The sequence below is a fragment of the Panthera tigris genome, chromosome B4 (assembly GCF_018350195.1).
Source record: "Panthera tigris isolate Pti1 chromosome B4, P.tigris_Pti1_mat1.1, whole genome shotgun sequence".
In the NCBI taxonomy this organism is placed as follows: Eukaryota; Metazoa; Chordata; class Mammalia; order Carnivora; family Felidae; genus Panthera; species Panthera tigris.
Genome location: NC_056666.1, coordinates 96,689,671 through 96,700,253, shown reverse-complemented (window position 1 = coordinate 96,700,253; position 10,583 = coordinate 96,689,671). Strand labels below are relative to the sequence as shown.

The 10,583-nt window shown below is 33.8% G+C and overlaps 1 long non-coding RNA gene across 1 annotated transcript; it reads left to right on the top strand.

Annotated features, from left to right (window-relative positions):
* The first annotated feature begins 578 nt into the window (after positions 1–578).
* On the top strand, positions 579–9,872 carry LOC122240115. The gene is made up of 4 exons (XR_006219453.1): positions 579–666; positions 1,551–1,677; positions 7,738–7,932; positions 9,773–9,872. It is a non-coding gene; the product is annotated as an uncharacterized LOC122240115 (long non-coding RNA).
* Positions 9,873–10,583: the final 711 nt, after the last annotated feature.

Below are 10,583 nucleotides of genomic sequence, written 5' to 3'. Positions count from 1 at the left end.
CATGCTATATATCAGGTATATCATAATTGCCAGTCTTTAGTCCAGTCCATACAAGTTGAAAAAAATGTTACTGATAAAAAAAAATGTGTAAGGTACAAAGAAACCACTTGTAGTGTAAAGGATGATATTTTCACTTAACAGGAGATTCATATTCATGACAAACCAAGACTATTGATCTAGAAGCCACGTTGAGAGCACTTTCCTACTAAAGCTCCTGACTTTATGAATGAAAAACTGAATCCCACCACTAACAAGTGGTTCAAATAAGTTGTGCACCCAATCAGAGGCAGCACAAGGGCTAGAAGCCAGGATTGATTCTAATCCTTGCTCCAACACTTGCTGGGAAAATACTGATAATTCATTGAGTCAGGTTTTCAATTTCTAAAATGGCCGAGCACATAAAGATATAAATCTGCTTATTTATGAAGGTAGGTTAAATATTATATTGTTTTAAGAAAGAAAAAATAACTATAAATAAATGCAAGAAAATTCACCAGAAATCTTCATCTAACAGCTATAAAGAACACAAGGAAAAAGAAAGAAGAAAAGAAGAACAACAAGAACAGGAAAAAAAAGAAGCAGCAGCAGAAGAAGAAAGGAAGGAAAAGAAAAAAGAAAGATACTGTACTAAAGCAGGGAAAATATCTCAATATCTTTGTTGTCATGGTAACAATGCACTGTTTTATCCATTCTTATCAAAATGTATGAATGTGGAACTCCCCTGCCAATAGATAGAGTACACAGCTTCTTGGTAAAGGTTAAACAGCTGTACAAAAGATATTTTCACCTGTTAGCTAATTTGAATATTTTTTTTCAGTTGGGTTAAACAATGACAAGAAATAGAGTACCTCTTGTCATTGTTTAACCCAATCAGGGGAAAAAAAATCACATTGATTGCAAGAAAAGAAGTCCGTTGCTCTTCTTCTCTCATAAATACATTATTCCCAATTGATATACAATATTGCTGTCATTTATTAGATTATCTAGTTGTAACCATATAAATCTAAGGCCACGTGCCTGTGGAATTGGAACTAATAGAAAAAAAAAATCTGATGGGGATGAATGGAGGGAGACAAACAATGTGTGGCAGTGCTTCTCTAACCTGAGGGAGCACAGGAGTCACCTGGGGATCTTGCTAAAATGCAGATTCAGGAATCAGAGGTGGAGTCAGAGACCGTACTTCTTACAAGCTTCCAGACAACACTGAGGTTGTTAGCCCACCATCCAAGTTTCAGCTACTGAAGTGTGAGTTCACACAAAGGGCTGAGAAGTTGCAGAGAAGTTTAAATGAGCATAAAACAGAAAACTTTCTAGAGTTGATATATTGTACCTCACGATTCAGCTGATGACCAGACTGCCTGACATATTTATATTTGTGCAAGTCCAATATCTCAGGTCTGACCAAGATGCCCTGAAGTTCCCTTGAGCTTGACTAAATTTTAGACAAGATTCTTCCTCTCTGGGCCTCTGACCTCCCTTTTTTAAAGATCATTTACTTTAGAAAACTTGTAACTGTAAATTCTTTCTCTGCCCCTTTGATATGTATGTAGATCTTCTTCCAGACTCCTGCCAGTTTTACAACCCAGGAAATGTCTTTCTCAAGGGCCTGGGGATCATCTCTTTGAAGTGTAAAACAGAAGGAGATAGTGACCACTCTCTCCCAGTTTCTATAGAAAGGTAAGAGCCTAACTTTAACTGAAAATTAGCAAACACAGATGGACTAAACACAAAGGAAAACATATGCAACCTTTCATGTCAAAGATGCTTCTATTGCCTCAAACTGAAAAATCCCAAGATTCCCCCATACTTGAGCCATGCTTCATGTCCCTTTCTCTAACACTAGGCTTTATCATTTCCCAGGTCTTAAATACATGAAAACAGCTTCAGAGCATCATTTTCTGGTTCCCCTTTTCCATGGGCTCAAAACTCATCAATTTGGTCTCATACAGGAGAGCTATCTGGAAACTCTTCTCCCCATTACTGATTCAAAGACCATTTTCTTTCCTCTCCAAATGTCAAACACAGTCTAAGTGTCATTTTATGTATGCCTTGGAGCTGTCTGAGACCACATATTGCAAACTTCTACTGATACATTGTTGTAGTATCATCTCATGTTTGTTTTGTGAATCATCACAGCCACTATAATAAAATTATTTGCTTTATGTGCACAAAGGATTACCTATCTATATTATCAGCCTATAAATTCTTGTCGATATATTCATCTCAATATATGTCAAAGAAATAAGTTTAAAGTTGGAAAATATACCACTTAAATAAAAAAATAAGACTTTAAAATTCCTTTACTTCCAAACATATATGATATTTTTGAGTTAGCAAGTATTTTCTCTGGTATTCAATATATTCTTGTATTTTATATGACATTACATATAACTTTTGACAGCTACATAAATAAGATCACTGAGTGCATAATATGAATGCTTTCTAAACACTTTACTGTAATCCTTGCAATAATCTGTAAGTCAGGTAATATTTATATCACCATTCTACCCATGAAGGAACTTGAAGCACAGACAGGTTAAGTAACTTATTTCAGGTCATCCAGCTGATAAATGGTGAAACATGGACCCAAATTTTACTTCTGTAGCCTGAAAGCTTAACTACCAAATATGTTGTGAGGAGCAATGACTATGTGCACTTATTTCCCGATGCTTTGAAATTACTCGGAAATTGAGAAACGTAGGAATCACACCTAGACATACCTCTGCTTACCTTCATTTTTAAAAAAAAATTTTTAAAACGTTTATTTATTATTGAGAGACAGAGCGAGACAGAGCATTAGCGGGGGAGGGGCAGAGAGAGGAGGAGACACAGAATCTGAAGCAGGCTCCGGGCTCGGACCGGTCAGCACAGAGCCCAAAGCGGGGCTTGAGCTCATGAACCGTGAGATCATGACCTGAGCCAAAAAGTCAGACACTGAACCGACTGAGCCACTCAGGTGCCCCTGCTTACCTTCATTTTAACAGATGGTAGAGGACCAACTTGAAAGACAGCTTAAATTTACAGTAGCTCTTTGTATGTTGTTCTTGGTTCTCAAACAACTGATAAGCAAACACTGTATGATATATATTTAATATAATATCAATATGAAACATATAACAAAATTTCTAACTAACCCCTCTCTTCATATATATATATAACATGTATATTATAAAATATGTACAGTACATGTTATAATAATATATAATACATATATACTTATGCATTCCAATGCAGGTAAATATTCTTACTGAGATCATAAATCTTTTATAATAAAACATTGGATAAAAAATGTTACAACATGGCAGTACTTTTACAAAACTGTGATTTAGAGCTCTCTTTTATATTACTTTCATCAATGAATAAGTTACTTAATGGCATCTAAAAGATAGTGATGCCATTTTTATTGAAATATGTGAAATATCTAGTAATGCTTTTATTAGAAATGATATTATCTTAGGAGAATGAAAAGCCACAGATTGGAAGAAAATATTTAAATAACATATCTGATATAGGATTTGTATACAAAATATACAAGAACTCTTCAAAACCAACAAGGAGGAAAACCAATTTTTTTAAAGGCAAAGATCTGAACAGACATCTCATGAATGAAGATGCCCAGATGGCAAATAAACGTATGAAAAGATGCTTAAAATCATGTTATCAGGAATTGCAAATTAAAACAAGATACGATTACATACCTATTGAATGGCTAAAATTAAAAACAAAACAAAACAAAACAAACAAAAACCTAACAACGCAACTGCTAGAGTGGATGTGTAGCAGCAGGAACACTCATTCATTGCTGATGTGAATTTCAAATAATATGCCCACTTTGGAAAGACTGGCAGTTTCTTACAAAACCATAGTCTTACCATATGATCCATCCACCGGTCATACTCCTAGTTATTTACCCAGTTGAATTAAAAACTTAAGTCTGTACAAAAACCTACACACAAATGTTTACAGCAATTTTATTTAAAAAAATGGCACACACACACACACACACACACACACAAACAAACCCATGAATGCAACCAAGATGTTCTCAATAGGTTAATGGATAAACAAACTGTGGTACATTCCTACAGTGAAATACTATTCCTCAATAAAAAGAAATTAGCTATCAAGTCACGAAAGGGCATTGAGGAAACTGACATGCTTATTGCTAAGTGAAGGAAGCAAGCCTGAAAAGGTTATATAGGGCATAATTCTAATTATATGACACTCTGGAAAAAGCAAAACTGTGGAGTCAGTAAAATGACTAATGGCTGTCAGGGGTTCAGAGTGGGAGGGGTAGGAATAAAGAGTGAAGCAGAGAGAATTTTTAGGGTAAAACTATGCTGTAGGGTACTGTAATGGCAAATACATGACATTATCTATTGTCAAAACCAATAGAACAGTGCAACACAAAGACTGAGCCTTAATGTAAACTGGATTTAATAGATAATAATGTATGGATATTGGTTCATTTGTTGTAACAAATGTGCCACATTAATGCAAGATGCTAATAACAGAGGAAACTGTTTGAGGACATATATGAGAACTCTTTGTACTATTTTCTCAATTATTCTGGAAATCTAAAACTGTTCCAATAAAACAAGCCTTCTAGTTTTAAAAAAAAATGATAAGCAACAGATAAACATGACACACCCATTAGTAACAACCATGTTCTAACTATGACCTCACAATGTTCATTGTAAGCTATATATGCTCTTTTTGAAGTCCATTTATAAACTAGTTCTGTGTAAACAAGGTCAAATTCCCAATGCAAATGTAAAAAGTAAGCATTCTACTATTTAAAAATCTGTCCTGACAGAAATTAAATTAATTTACAGCCAAGTGATGCCATAGATAAATAACAGAAAATTATTTGATTTTTTTTTATAATTTAACTTTATTTTTTAAGATTTACATCCAAATTAGTTAGTATATAGTGAAGCAATGATTCCAGGAGTAAATTCCTTAATGGCCCTTACCCATTCAGCCCATCCCCCCTCCCACAACCCCTCCAGCAACCCTCAGTTTGTTCTCCATATTTATGAGTCTCTTCTGTTTTGTCCACCTCCCTGTTTTTATATTATTTTTGTTCCCTTCCCTTATGTTCATCTGTTTTGTCTTTTAAAGTCCTCATATGAGTGAACAGATTAAAATAAATCTGCCTGCTAGATGAATTGATAGGTGATTTTTATTTAAAAGTTAAATAACATTAGACTAGACTTTTATGGCTGCACTCAATAAAATAGGAACAACAGAAAAAAAAACAGACATGTAATTTAAGAGCAGGATCTGGAGTAAGAAAAATCTGGTTTCAAATTCCAGCTTCATATGACCTACTAGCTGAATGATTTGGGAGTCAGTTACCTAAACTTGAAGTTTTCTTTTTCCTCACATATAAAGTAGAGATCATAATGTGACTTCATCTATGGATCTGAAGCCTTAACATGTTACCTGCCATGTACTAAGTTTTCAATGATAAGTCATTATAAATATTGCTGATATTATTGACAAAACATTTGATTTCCCAAATGAAAGCAATATCTGAGACTCAATTCGTTTCTGCTGCTGCTGATCCATAGAATTTCATTTCAGATAGGAATTGTTGAAGCAATGCCTCAATTTTAGAGGTAAGAGAATTGAAGGTTTTATGTTTGAGCACCTTCTGAATGTCAGATAACGAGTTAATAATTGGTGACTCTTAGGTCATTTACATACTACCCAGCCTTGTGTAGTATTCCTTGATTTTATCATGGCTAATGATTGCAATTTTTTGCCAACATCATCCTCTTCATGACGGTTTTACTGAAAAGGATTTTTCCTCTCTCTCTTAAGTAAGGAGAGTTTAGTAGAACAACACTGGAATATGTTGAAACAAGTGAACCTGATTATAGCTCTGATTTTGTCATTTGCCAAAAAGTCTCCTTACATGGAGGATATCATGTACTCTCATTGAATATTCAGTCTCTTCAAACGTTTATTGGATGATAACTCAGAAATTACTAGTAAGTGCATTTTGTATGATTATTGGAAGTCTGTAATAAAATGTGTTTAAAAGTGATATGAAAATCAGAATGTGCTATGTAAATATAAAGCAGTATTATCATATTTATGACACTCTCAGCGGAAGTTGAGAGCAGATTGCTTTCAAAGGAATTCATTGGGTTAATAATCATAGCCAACATAAGAGTGCACGTTCATTTGAGAAGAGGCATTTTGTCTTATTTTTATTTATCCCTAGTGTTATGAGCAATGGATAAGACTTAACTGTCATTTTAATTAAGCAACATAACAAATTACAAGGATATTGTCAGGATTAGTATTTGAAAGCCAGTTGGAAAAGTGTGCCTTAAGCTCCTCGGAGTAATGCAGTATACACTGATAAAAATAGAAGGATGCATTTTAAACATCTTTCTATTCTGTAGCTCAGTGTTGAAAAGATAGGTATTAGCTCTAACTTTTATAAAAGTAATATACCTTTAACATGAAATGAAGCTGTTAGTGCAAAACAGATGTCTTTAAAGTTCAAAATCAAACAAATATGTATCCTGAAATTTGTAAGGTAAATATGAGTTCTGTGCTATCTAAAAGAATGATGTTACGATTATTCTTTATTAACAAAACTAGTAGGCAACATATTAGGGGAGTCACTAAGTATGGTCTTTTTAAAAAACGTGCTATAAGTTCTGTAAATAGAATAAGGACTCTAGGTTTTAAGGAGATGTCCCTCAAAATCCTCTGCCAACTTAATTTTATGTATGCTATATTTAAACTATATTTAAATTGTGATTTTTACTCATGACTGTAACAAGAAGCCCTTACATCACTTGTTTAAAGAATGGTCCAAAGAAGAGAGAAAACTAATTAATCTCAACTATTTCTACACAGGACAAAAGGAGAATTTTATTTCTAAAAATTCTTGAGCAGAGGGTGATTTTGGCAAAAGCTTAGGAGATTTTTTTCAAAGACCTTGGAAAATGTATTGATATATTTAAAAAAAATTTGCTGGGTACCTACATGTAGTGTTGTGTATTTCAGAAGATCTCAGTTAATGGAATTAAGCCTTATGATTTGTAAGTCAAATGGACAAGGCTCCAAAAGGACAGGGATGGGATAGGGAGCAGATTAACAATTAGCAAACTAATAACAACTATTTCTACTTCCTAAGTATAAGGCTAATGGGTATGTTACGACTACTGCTTAAAAATTCTTTCCTATGAATGAGTTGATTGGAACACTGTCTTTTTAATGTCAAGTGAAAAACTTGAGAAATAAACATGTCATATAAATGAAATATGTAAATACAAATGTAAATACAGCTTAACTTATATTTGATCCTTAATATCACTAGTTTAGGAATGCTGGTGATAAGCCTCATAATTATCTAGTTAATTAAAAGTATAGAAGAGAAGAACCTTGCCTTTGGAGGCTGTTCTTTCACACTGGATTAATTTCTGGTTTACAGACCCAAAGCACTAGATTTGATCTCTCTCATAATGCCTCTCTCGGTGAAGAAAAAAATGCTAACCTTACAACCAGTTCAAGTCCATACTCTAAACTACTTTTCTAAATTTACATTAAAGTAAGATAATGGGGGAGGGGCAGCTAGGCTTAAATTTACAGTTCAACACCATCTTAACTAGACACACTTCACACACTTCCTGGCTATTGAATCATTTTTTTCTTTCCGTTTCTAAAATTCTCCATTTGTATAACTAAAGATTATTAGTTTCTACTTTGCAGTGGTGGATCATTTCCAGATTACTATTTCATCCAAATGTGACGGATTCCTACCAGTATTCATTCATGGTTATTTAAAGGAAATGTGTGTTCTGTGGAGTAAATGAATTCTTGTGAGTCCTTTGGAGGATCACTTCGGCTAAATTTGAAAAAGGAGTGGGAAGGTTGTGCCTTTAAGCACATGTTGCTTTGATCCTGGTAGGTTAATTTTATTAACAAGTTTATTTATTTAGCGACCATTTGAAACACAGAATCCCGCTGCATTTGCCAACAATTTATGCAAGTCAACCACCAAATGTCGGCTTGCTTTGAGAAGGGTAATGCATCCTCCCACAAGCCTAACATTAATACCCAAAGTCCTTACTGCCTTTCTGTTTCCCTCATTCAAATAAACCTAGTAATAAACATTCTTAAACTAGATGATTGATAGGGAGTTGGTGATAAATAATACAGAGGCTTGTATAAATTATGGCTAAAGAAAAATACTCTTGGAAATTAATAGATGTAGTAAGAGGTACCATATAGCCCACTGCAGCATGCTGCAAAATTTACTGTTGAATGCATGTTATAAATTTGTCACTGAACAGGGAGAAATATGGAATCAAGCCTGCGGAACTATAGGCTCCAGGATTCGTCGTGAAAATAAAAATTTTCAAAAACTTTTTACAACAGGCTAAATAAAGTAAGAGAAATTTTGCACAATTATGTGAAATATATATTTCTCTACACACAAATCAAATTCTGAGAGAAACATTTACAAAGTAGGTCATTACCAAAGGGCTCATTAAAAGGCCCTGCATTTTGTAAGGCAAAATTTCAAAGTAATACATTTTTTAACTTTTTTTTTAATTTTGATTATTTTTGGCCTGAAAATGGAGGTTATCCAAACTTTCTCAAAATATTATTTCAATGACAATATTGTTCAAATTCAGTTACTGGTCAATGTTTCTTGAGTGGAATACAATATAGATTTAAGAATTTGTTTGGTGCTTTATTTTACCTGTTTTATATGTAAAGCTTTTCCCTGAAATATATGCATCAAGAATCTGCCACTCCTTATAGAACAGGAACATTAAATAAAATTTTAGAGGGTCAAAAATGTTTAAGTAGTTTAACCCATAAAGGTTAAGACAGTGGCGATACACTTTTTGAAGGCATGATGTTAGTTTTCTATCACTGCTGTAACAGATCACCACAAATTTAGTGGCTTAACACAATACAGATTTATTCTTATAGTCCTATAGGTCAGAAGTTTCTCCAAGCTAAGACCAAAGTGACAGTAGGGCTGCATTGCTTCTGGAAACTCAAAGAGAGAATCTGGAATTTGTTTGCTTGAATTTTCCAGCTTCTAGAGACCTCTTGCATACCCTTCCTTCCATCTCCAAATATAATAATGTCAGATCAAGTCCTTCTCAGGGGGTCACCCTGACCTGACTTCTGCCTCAGTCTTCTCCCTTAGGAACCCTTGTGAGTACACTGGGTCCATTGCAGATTATCCAGGATAATCCTCCTATTTATTTTATGGTCAGCTGAGTAGCAAACTTAATTCCATCTCCAACCCAGATTCCTCTTTTCCATGTAACACAGCATATTTTTATGTTCTGGAATTAGAGTGTGGATATCTTTGATAGGCCATTATTCTGCCTATCAGGATATATAAAGGGATTCATAATTTAGAATCGGTTTCATTTATGGACATAATATTCTTCAAAAACATCTAAATTTGCAAGTTCAGTTCTCACCATAAATAAAGCATAAAAGGCATACAAAGCTGTATATTTATTTCATTTACAATCCTTTATTTGGGTGGTGGCTTTACCATTCCATCCTTTGAAGGTTTAATTTTAAAAAAACAAAATGGGTGTGAGAAGTATATGTGGCTAAAAATTATGGAAAGCACAGAAAAAGTGGCATTCTACAATTTTCTTGAACTACACCTTGCTCTTACAAATCCATAAGACTTGAGGATTTATGCATTCTATCCTGCCCTGCTTCTATTCTGAAATACACACAGTACTATCCCCTTATCATTTTTTAGCTGCTGCTTCTCTTCACTATGTGTGCCAGGTTGGAAGATTAGAGGTCTAGGACTTAAAGAAATAGAGAATAAATCAGCTGCTGTTCTCAGAGTGCCCCAGAGTCAAGTAAGTTTTAAAAAACTACAATTATGAAATAGCATGCTGAATTGATGTATTTCATATATAATATCCCTTATTTTTCTTTCCAGAAATATCAGCACATCTAATTATGTCAAGAGAACATCTGATCACTTCCTTTCTCAAGTACATTCTCCATAATATCTTAATATTTAAGGCTCTGCATATCTAGTTAAGAGGGTTAGGCTGTAGTGTTTGAACTATGAATATTGACACATACCATACATTGCCTACACTTTTCTATTTGCAAATATCATTTTGAAAATATAAAAGGACATCTTCATCTCCCAATGCTTAGTCAGAATTAAATATAATAATTTAATCTAAGTAGATAAGTATCTATTCCACTTGTTAAAATAGACAAATGTTTCAGTTTTCTCCCTAGATGGTTTGTAATATGGTGCCAAATAAGGCAACATGAGCTAAGATAACAAAATACAAGTTTTGAATGGCAATCTGGAAAACTGAAGTCAGGCTCAGGGTCTGGCAGTGACTATATTTACACCTATATTTACAACTATACAAATAGCAAGTAAGTCATCCTATCTTTTTTTTTCATTACGTTAAATCATATCTTCTTAAGATACAAACATAAACAAGCTTTGCTAATTTTGTGGAAAACTCAACTGTAATCTATTCTATCTGTAAAATAGCATCAGATCAGACAGCTTTGTGTTTATTGAAAGATGAATC